Below are 11278 nucleotides of genomic sequence, written 5' to 3'. Positions count from 1 at the left end.
TGTGTGCTCTCCGCAGTCTGGATCCATCAGAGATGTTCATGGAGTTACACAGAGAAGAGAAGAGGGAGGAAAGGGAGAGAAGTGGCCAGGAGGATAAAAGGGGGAATCAAAAGGAGAGAGACAGATCCAGTCAGTAATAAGTGTTCTCCACAACCTGGAACACACAAAGAGATTCACAGAGTTGGGTAGAGAAGAAAGGGGGGGAGGGGGGGAGATAAAGGTGACCTGGTGGAGAAAAAGGTGTCAAAAGGGGGAGAGAGCAATCAGGCCAATGATCTCGCTCCCAAGTAAAAATGGGTACTGAAGATTGGGTTCTTAAATGTACAAAGTTGATAACAAATACCAAAAAGCAAAGATTAAAAATCTAGAGTAGAGTTAAGATTCTCAAAAATACAATATTAAAAGAACCCCCCCCAAAAGACAAAGTCACAAAAAGTATATGTCACAGCCAGAGATCAGCTCCCCAGAAGAGACACAAGGCACACTGAGAAGGCGTGCCATTGCACACCCAGAAAGCCAGGTGGCTGGGACGGGGGAGGGGATAAGTCAGAGCCTTCAACTGGGGACGACTACACGCTTTAAAATAGGGTCTTTAAAATAGGGTCTTTCTCTTTTTTTTGGAAGGTAATAGTAAGTAATAAAAATGAAAATTAAGGGAGTAATGGGGAATTTAAAATAAAAAATATATAATTTAAAAAATTAAATTTAAAAAATGATAATAGTAAAAATATATCTAAGACTTTTTCTGGAGCGGTTGTGGACAGTGTGGAGTCAGCTCATTTTCAGATAGTTATTTGGTCTGGCTTGCACTTCTCAAGTTCTGTAGGCCCCTTCCTATGTAGTCAGTGCTAACTACATGGTGTTAATCTATTGCACCTCTCACTTCCAAGCGGTTCCCTCTGTTTATTTTAGCTTCTTCTGTTTGCTGGTCTCCTCAGTGTCTAATTTCCACCCTGACGCAAGGGGCGTGGTAGTGGTCACTTTTATTTTTTTTAGGCTTTCTTGTTCAGTTGTGCTTTGGGGAGTGAGGAACACTGCAAACAAATATCGCTGGCATGTACTCACAGTGATTCAGCCACACTGGGTTTGCCCCCACTCACAGCATGTGTGCTTACCCAGTCTACACTGCTCAGACTCTAGGTTGCTCTTCTGGAAACTCTCTGATGAGGGCCCTGGGTTGTATGCACTTCCAAGGTCTAAGTCACTCAGGTTCAGGTTCTCGGGTACTCCACAAAGGCACAGACTTAGTTGGGCCTGCATTTTGTGCCATTCCAGGTCTGAGCAGCTCAGGTGACCAGGTGCTTGGTGTGTGTAGTCGTCCCCAGTTGAAGGCTTTGACTTATCCCCTCCCCCGTCCCAGCCACCTGGTTTTCTGGGTGTGCAATGGCACGCCTTCTCAGGTGTGCCTTGTGTCTCTTCTGGGGAGCTGATCTCTGGCTGCGACACTCCTGGCGGATGTCGACCATCCAGAAACCCAAGAAGTCTTGGTTACCAATGAAGTCTGCTTGCAGTTTGGTATAGGATGCCTCTCTGGGCCGTGATTGCCCCTTCCTGGCTCTGGCTGCCCTTGCCTGCCTATCTCCGGCAGGGGATGGGATGGTCTGCAGCCAGCTAGCTCTGTTCAGTCATTTTTTCTATGAGTGGGCCTGGCAGTGTCTTCAGTTCAGTTCAGGCGGTGTCTTAGGTTAGGGCTTTTTACCTTTCCGTGGGATAGCTATCCCACAGTCTGGGTTGCTATCTCAAGCTGGTTGCCTCAGATTGCCCTCAGGGCATTCAGGCCCAGTCCTTACCCTAAGCGATGCAGCCCACTCTTCCCTGTCCAGTCCCTGCTTGCTATTGGTGGATGCAAGCGTCTGGGCTGCTGCTGCACTGGGAGTTGCTGTTAGGCACATAATCCGTGGGTTTTAATTAATTATTTATTTTTCCTCCTGGTTATTTTGCCCTCTGAGATTCCAAGGCTCTCCACAGACCCACTGGAGAGAATGCTTCCTGGTGTTTGGAAACTTCTCTCTTTCTTAAGACTCCCTTCCCAGGATGGATCTCAGTCCCTGCCTCTTTTGTCTCTCCTTTTAGCCTTTTATATTTTGTCCTACCTCTTTTCAAAGACAATGGGCTGCTTTTCTGGGTGCCTGATGTCTTCTGTCAGCATTCAGAATTTGTTCTGTGGAATTTGTTCAGCGTTCAAATGTTCTTTCGATGAATTTGTGGAGGAGAAAGTGGTCTCCCTGTCCTATTCCTCTGCCATCTTAGGATTGCCTTTGAATTGATGCTTTTGAGCTGTGGTGTTGGAGAAGACTTTTGAGAGTCCCTTGGACTGCAAGGAGATCCAACCAGTCTATCCTAAAGAAGATCAGTCCTGGGTGTTCATTGGAAGGACTGATGTTGAAGCTGAAACTCCAATACTTTGGCCACCTGATGTGAAGAGCTGACTCGTTTGAAAAGACCCTGATGCTGGGAAAGATTGAAGGCAGGAGGAGAAGGGGACGACAGAGGATGAGATGGTTGGATGGCATCACTGACTCAAGGACATGAGTTTGGATAAACTCCAGGAGTTGGTGATGGACAGGGAGGCCTGGTGTGCTGCAATTCATGGGGTTGCAAAGAGTCAGACACAACTGAACGACTGAACTGAACCAAAATATAATATAATCATACATTTTCAATCATTAAAGTCCTTTGCAAGGTCTTACATATACAGAATCATTATTAAAGGCACTTCCTAACACCATACACAAAAATAAATACAAAATGGATTAAAGACCTAAATGTAAGACTGTGACTATAAGACTCTTAGAGGAAACATACACAGAACACTCTTTGGAAACATAGAGAAGATCCTCATTGACCTATCCTTTAGAGTAATGGAAATTAAAAAAAAAATAAACAAGTGGGACCTAATTAAACTTAAAGCCTTTTGCAATGTGAAGGAAACTATAAACAGGATGAAAAGACAACCCTCAGAATGGAAAAAATAATTGCACTGAAACAACTGCTGCTGCTGCTGCTAGGTCATTTCAGTCATGTCTGACTCTGTGTGACCCCATAGATGGCAACCCACCAGGCTCCCCTATCCCTGGGATTCTCCAGGCAAGAACACTGGAGTGGATTGCCATTTCCTTCTCCAACGTAAAGTGAATCAACTAAGAAATGATTATCATCAAAATATAAAAGCAGCTCATAGCATTCAATATCAAAAAACAAAGAACCCAAACAAAAAATGGGTAGAAGATCTAAACAGACATTTCTCCAAAGAAGACATACAGATGGTCAACAAACATGTGAAAAGATTCTCAGCATTGCTCATTATTAGAGAAATGAAAATCAAAACTAAAATGAAGTATCACCCCACACTGGTCAGAATGGCCATCATCAAAAAATTTGGACACTGTTGGGTAAGGGGAGGGTGGGATGATTTGAGAGAGTAGCATTGAAACATTTATATTTACCATATGTAAAATAGATAGCCAGTGGGAATTTGCTGTATGATTCAGGGAACCCAAATCCAGTGCTCTGTGAAAACCTAAAGGGGTGGGATGGGATGGGAGGTGGGAGGGAGGTTCAAGAAGGAGAGGGTGTATATATATATATATATATATATATATATATATATATATATATATAGTTGATATATGGCAGAAACAAACATAATATTATAAAATAATTATCCTCCAATTAAAAATAAAATTTAAAAAAATCTACAAACAATAAATGCTGGAGAGGATATGGAGAAAAAGGAACCCTCTTGTTCTGCTGGTGGAAATGTAGATTGATATAGCCATCATGGAGAACAGCATGGAGATTCCTTTTAAAACTAGGAATAAAACTACCATCAGTTCAGTTCAGTTCAGTCGCTCAGTCGTGTCCGACTCTTTGCAACCCCATGAATCGCAGCACACCAGGCCTCTCTGTCCATCATCATCTCCTGGAGTTCACTCAAACTCATGTCCATCCAGTCAGTGATGCCATCCAGCCATCTCATCCTCTGTCATCCCCTTCTCCTCCTGCCCCCAACCCCTCCCAGCATCAGAGTCTTTTCCAATGAGTCAACTCTTCACATGAGGTGGCCAAAGTACTGGAGTTTCAGCTTTAGCATCATTACTTCAAAAGAACAGCCAGGGCTGATCTCCTTTAGAATGGACTGGTTGGATCTCCTTGCAGTCCAAGGGACTCTCAAGAGTTTTCTCCAACACTACAGTTCAAAAGCATCAATTCTTCGGTGCTCAGCTTTCCTCACAGTCCAACTCTCACATCCATACATGACTACTGGAAAAACCATAGCCTTGACTAGACGGACCTTTGTTGGCAAAGTAATATCTCTGCTTTTCAATATGCTATCTAGGTTGGTCATAACTTTTCTTCCAAGGAGTAAACGTCTTTTAATTTCATGGCTGCAGTCACCATCTGCAGTGATTTTGGAGCTCCTCCAAAATAAAGTCTGACACTGTTTCCACTGTTTCCCCATCTATCTCCCATGAAGGGATGAGGCAAGATGCCATGATCTTCGTTTTCTGAATGTTGAGCTTTAAGCCAACTTTTTCACTCTCCTCTTTCACTTTCATCAAGAGGCTTTTTAGCTCCTCTTCACTTTCTGCCATAAGGGTGGTGTCATCTGCATATCTGAGGTTATTGACATATTGATATTTCTCCTGGCAATCTTGATTCCAGCTTTTGCTTCCTCCAGCCCAGCGTTTCTCATGATGTACTCTGCATAGAAGTTAAATAAGCAGGGTGACAATATACAGCCTTGATGTACTCCTTTTCCTATTTGAAACCAGCCTGTTGTTCCATGTCCAGTTCTAACTGTTGCTTCCTGACCTGCATATAGGTTTCTCAAGAGGCAGGTCAGGTGGTCTGGTATTCCCATCCCTTTCAGAATTTTCCACAGTTTATTGTGATCCACACAGTGAAAAGCTTTGGCATAGTCAATAAGCAGAAATAGATGGTTTTCTGGAACTCTCTTACTTTTTCAATGATTCAGCAGATGTTGGAAGTTTGATCTCTGGTTCCTCTGCTTTTTCTAAAACCAGCTTGAACATCAGGAAGTTCACGGTTCATGTATTGCTGAAGCCTGGCTTGGAGAATTTTGAGCATTAGTTTACTAGTGTGTGAGATGAGTGCAATTGTGTGGTAGTTTGAGGACTGTTTGGCATTGTCTTTCTTTGGGATTGGAATGAAAACTGACCTTTTCCAGTCCTGTAGCCACTGCTGAGTTTTCCAAACTTGCTGTCATATTGAGTGCAGAACCATATGACCCAGCAATTCCACTACTGGGCGAGTATGTTCAGTTGCTCAGTCACCTCTTTGGGACACCCATGGAGTGTGGCCCACGAGGCTCCTCTGTCTATGGAATTTTCCAGGCAGTAATACTGGGGTGGACTACCATTTCTTCCTCCAGTGGATCTTTCTGACTCAGGGACCAAACACACATCTCTTGCATGTCCTGCATTGGCAAGCAGATTCTTTACCACTGTGCCATGTATATCCTGAGAAAACCATAATTGAAAAAGACATGTACCCCAGCTTTCATTGCCACACTGTTTACAATAGCCAGGACATGAAAGCAACCTAGGTGTCCATTGACAGATGAGTGGATAAAGAAGTTGTGGTACATATATTCAATGGAATATTACTCAGTCATAAAAAGGAAGGAATTTCAGTCAGTTCTAATGAGGTGGATGAAACTACAGCCTGTTACACAGAGTGAAATAAGTCAGAAAGAGAAAAACAAATATTGTATATTAACACATTATATATGAAATTCAGAAAAATGGTACTGATGAACCTATTTGCAGAACATGAATAGAAACAAAAGCATAGAGAACAGACTTGTAGACACAGTAAGAGAAGGAGAGGGTGGGATGAATTGAGAGAGTAGCATTGAAATATATACAGTAGTGTATGTAAAAATGGATCACTAATAGGAAGTTGCTGTATAACATAGGGAGCTCAACCTCGTACTCTGTCACAACATAGAAGGGTGGGAGAGAGGTTCAAGAGGGAGGGAACATATGCATACTTGTGGTTGATTCTGTGGAAAATTCTTAAAGAGATAGTAATGTCAGACCACCTTATCTGCCTCCTGAGGTAAAGAAGCAACAGTTAGAACTGGGCATAGAACAACAGACTGGTTCCAATATGTCAAGGCTGAATATCATCACACCACTTATTTAACTTATATGCAGAGTACATCATATCAAATGCTGGGCTGGATGAAGCACAAGCTGGAATCAAGATTGTCAGGAGAAATATCAATAACCTCAGATATGCAAGTAACACCACCCTCATGGCAGAAAGCGAAAAGCAACTAAAGAGCCTCTTGATGAAAGTGAAAGAGGAGAGTGAAAACGTTGGCTTAAAATTCAACATTCAGAAAGCTAAGATCATGGCATCCAGTCCCATTACTTCATGACAAATAGATGCAGAAACAATGGAAACAGTGAAAGACTTTATTTGGGGGGGCTCCAAAATCACTGCAGATGGTGACTGCAGCCATGAAATTAAAAGATGCTTGCTCCTTGGGAGAAAAGCTATGACCAACCTAGACAGCATATTAACAAGCAGATATATTACTTTTCCAACAAATGTCCGTCTAGTCAAAGCTATGGTTTTTCCAGTCATGTATGGATGTGAGAATTGGACTATAAAGAAAGCAGAGTGCTGAAGAATTGATACTTTTGAACTGTGGTGTTGGGGAAGACTCTTGAGAGTCCCTTGGACTGCAAGGACATCCAACCAGTCCATCCTAAAGGAAATCAGTTCTGAATATTCATTTGGAGGACTGCTGCTGGAGCTGAAACTCCAAATCTTTGGCTACCTGATGTGAAGAACTGACTCATTGGAAAAGACCCTGATGCTGGGAAAGAATGAAGGTGGGAGGAGAAGGGGATGACAGAGGATGAGATGGTTGGATGGCAGCACTGACTCGTTAGACTTGAGTCTGAGTAAGCTCCAGGAGTTGGTGATGGACAGGGAAGCCTGGCATGCTGTAGTCCATGGGGTCGCAAAATGTCAGACATGACTGAGTGGCCGAACTGAACTGAATTGATGGTTGATTAATGCTATTGTATGGCAGAAACTAGCAAAACATTGTAAAGCAAGTACTCTCCAATTAAAAATAAAAGCTTTTTTAAAAAGAATCATAATTAAAGTAGAAGTTTAACACAAAGCAATGGGAAAGAGATTTCCTCTGAGTTAACTTGGTTTAATGCAATTTTCAAAACAGCATCAATTCCCCACCAATGTTACTTGGGAAATAAATGCCCTTGAGCATCAATGTCAGGGGACATTATGGCTTTGCCTATGGAGTGACTAAAGTTTGCACAGAGGAAAGAGATCAAAAGATGGAGTCCAACCTGATTGGCCTCTAAAGGTTCATATGGAAAGACAGCTCCAAATTTGGTTTTGTCAATTTCACAAGGAGGTGTATTTTTGTATAAAAGCAGGATTCCAAATGTCCATGCCAGTTCTATGAATCAAAGGGAGATGGACATTCATTGTGTCTGTGGTCTGGCTCCCCCAAAGTTGAAGTGGAACCCTCTCAGGCACTGACTGGTAAGCTTATCTCTTCTACTGCTGTATACTTTAGTTTTCTCTGTTTTGAATCTGTCCTTTGCTAGATGAGGTCAGAGATAACAATCATCCAGCATACTAAATCAGTTATCCCATCAAACTTTTGTCTGTCTGGTTGACCAACTGTCCCATCTGAATTAATCAGCAGCTGGCAAGAGGCAACAGGTCTTATCAATAAACTAAATGTTGGCTGAATTGTTTGGTTAATTCATTGGCTACCAAATTCCCTTTCAGACAGTGCCTGAATCATTATGTCTTCCTTTGCTTTTTGGTTAGTGGAAACTACAGAACCTCTGATTATTTATTGAATATTTGTGTTTTTATTTTGCTTTGTGATAAGCCTCTTCTCTTTCCCACAGGCTTGTGTCATATATGTCCTGGGGGAATGGAATGCATTCCAATTAGGAAAAATATTCAGTGATTTTAGTCTCCTTTAATTGTCTCTATAAGTTGTTTTCATTGAACATCTCCAAATGAAGATGTCTTCCTAAGAGAGCACAGTAACTGGGCTGGCATAATTGAGAGGAAGGAGGGCGTGGGAGAGAAAGAGAGAAGAGGAGAGGAGGTAGAGAAAGTGTCACCATTTATTAAGCACTTACTTTGGACCCAGCTCCGGGCCAGTGTGAATTACAGACCTATTTTGTGAGTTGGGCTTGTGGCTCTCGGGTCCAGCAGCATGCATGAGCAGAGTTAATGCAGGAGCATGTTAGCAGAGTCCACAATATTTCTGATAATATCCTTTTTTGATTTCCCCACTTCTGCTGAGGTAATAAAGGGAGAGATAGTAGTTGCCTATTAAGGTTGGGGACAGGGAGTTAGTATCATCTCTCTACTGCCCTTAAAAGCCTCATCTGCACAGACCTGGAGGCAACAGAGAGTCTCTTTCCTGAAAGATTATAAAGTGTTTTTGCTCACATATATCTGTGGTTGATATGTGGCTTCCCAGGTGGCCCTAGTGGTAAAGAGCCTGCCTACCAATGCAGGAGACTTTAGAGGCACGAGTTCAATCCCTGGGTTGGGAAGATCCCCTGGAGGAGGGCACTGTAATACATTCCAGTATTCTTGCCTGGAGAATCCCATGGACAGAGGAACCTGGTGGGCTATGGTCCATAGGGTCTCAAGGAGTTGAACAAGACTGAAGCGACTTAACGTGCACAGTGCATCTGTGGTTGAGCAGGAATTTGAATCCAGACCTGTTTAGTTCTAGAACCTGTGCTCTTAACCAGACTTCACTGCCTTTCTAGCCAGTTCTCTCACGTTTCACCTGCTTTCTGTTCTCTCTCAAGCCTTCCTGCACTGCAGTAAGATATAGCAGCTGTCCTATAATTGCCTGGTAGTGGGAAAGTAGTAATTCCCTGTGCATGTATCCAAAAAGTGTTAATTTTTTTTATAAGATAATAGGTTAACCTGATTTCTTAAAAGATTATAAAGAAAAGACATAAAGGTAGCAGTGCAAAAGCAAGTCCAGGAAACAAGTAGAGAAGGTTATCAGAGTCTGTGACCCCTTGAGGGATTGTTCCCTCACCAACCAACAAAACAAGCCTCACCTTCCCAGAAGTTAAAACTTGGATGAGAGGCTTCCTTGTAGGACTGTTTCTTTTCCCACCTCAGTGAGATAATGTAAACTTGCCCATGTACCCAAGCCCCATGAGAGGCAGTGTTCATGGTTAAGAGTGGGGAATCCAGAGCAAGTCTGAATCTCATCTCTGCCATTTTCTAGCTGATGACCATGGTTAAGTTATTTAGTTTCCCTGTGATACCATCTGGAAAGTAAAGATAATAAGAGTACTCACAACATAGGGTTGCTGTGATGATTAAGTGGGTTACATATTTTCAGCATTTAGGACAGTGTCTGGGATCAAGCCCTATCAACATCATTAGCAACAGCATTCAGGAGTTTGCTTGTATTCTCTCAGAGCCAAAGCCCTCTCTCTGAGATCTCAGGTTGTTATTTATGCTTTTCAGAGACTCGAGTAGTTTTCTCTCATGCTCTACTCAATGGGCTCAGCCTCAGTTACCAGTTACTGGGCATCCTCTGGGTACCAGGACTTTCTGTCAGTGCAGATTCCAAGTTAGTTCTATGAGCCCTTTGAAAAGCTGGAACCACATCTCCAAAAAATAGTACCTAGGACACTGGATCAATTTTAAAATGGGATTCCCTGGTGGCTCAGAGGGTAAAGTGTCTGCCCACAATGCAGGAGACCTGGGTCCAATCCCTGGGTTGGGAAGATCCCCTGGAGAAGGAAATGGCAACCCACTCCAGTATTCTTGCCTGGAGAATCCCATAGGCAGAGAAACCTGGTAGTCTACAGTCCATGGGGTCGCAAAGAGTTGGACACGAGTGAGCAACTTCACTCACTCAAAGTATTGAAGGCTTTTGTATGATAAGAATTAGCAGGATGAGCTTAACTACTCACACAATTACAGGCACACATGCTGCATGATGTGGCAAAAGAAACGGATGTATTGTCAATGCTCCCTTCAAAGTAAGGGCAATTCTTTGGGACATTTAAATAATGTTGACAGTCCTCAATACCAGACACTTCCCAATCTTTGTACATGTATTCTTTTTGCACATTCTAGGCACATGTTAGGGGCTTCCCAGTTGGCCCAGGGGTAAAGAATCTGCCTGCCAAGCAGGAGACACGGGTTTGATCCCTGGGTCAGGAAGATCCCCTGAAAAAGGAAATGGCGACCCACTCCAGTATTCCTGCCTGGAGAATTCCATGGACAGGGGAGCCTGGCGGGTTACAGTCCATGGGTTCACAAAATAGTCAGATATGACTTAGTGACTAAGCACAAACAAAATAGGTGTGTGTTAAGTTCTACCACTCTGTATCCCATTTTACAGATGAGAAACTAGGTCTCAGAGAAGTTTAACAGCTTGTTCAAAGTCTGACTCATAAAGCAGAGCTCCAGGCTTTGTTTAGGACTCTCTGGTTACTCATGATACCTCTCTCATTATTAAGCTCACACAGTGCTTTTTGTATCTGCATGTATGTTAAGAATAGTAAAGTGGTTTCATTCTTAGCCCTTGTCTGTGGACAGCAGTGCTTGGGGAGGGGGGCAGGTTCTGTGTCTGTCCTGAACTTTGTGGTGAAGTGTATTGTTTGGACAAAGACAGAAATGAGGAACAAAATTAGGCTACTTATCTCACTCAAAAGAACTTGAGGGTATTGTATTGTTGGTTGGTTGCACAAAGTGCCTTAGGCTACCTGGTTCTGAAACTTCTTTTCCCATTTACTGCAACCTTATGTTTTTTTTAAAATGTCTGTGGTTTAATTTTTATTTTGTCTATTTAAAATTGTAAAAGAAAGCATTCTTGCCTTTGTGTTACATCAGCATCGGCATTGACCCCAGCATCAAAGAACCTGAAACCTCACATTCACATGTTTTCTCTTGCTAGCATGGTGGAAATCAAAACAGAAATAAGAGGTTTAACTTTCAATTCACTAAGAAGTTAAAAGGAGGGGAATATGTGGTAGATAGGATGAGTCCTCTCTCCCTAAAGATAAACAGTGCTTGAGGAGGAAGGAGAGGGTTCTTTATCCCAGGCCCTTGATTCTCTACATTCTGTCCAAGAGTTCACAGATCTTCTGAAATGTACTCACCTTCCTTTTAAATCTTTCTTTTTTCCATAACTCTCCAGGCTAACATAGTATATTCAAGATAAGCACAGAGCAGGCAACTTTCCTTTCTTTCTTTTTTT

This window comes from Oryx dammah, unplaced genomic scaffold (genome assembly GCF_014754425.2).
Source record: "Oryx dammah isolate SB20612 unplaced genomic scaffold, SCBI_Odam_1.1 HiC_scaffold_28, whole genome shotgun sequence".
NCBI lineage: Eukaryota > Metazoa > Chordata > Mammalia > Artiodactyla > Bovidae > Oryx > Oryx dammah.
The sequence above is the reverse complement of the archived record's forward strand: the minus strand, read 5'-3'. Positions refer to the sequence as shown.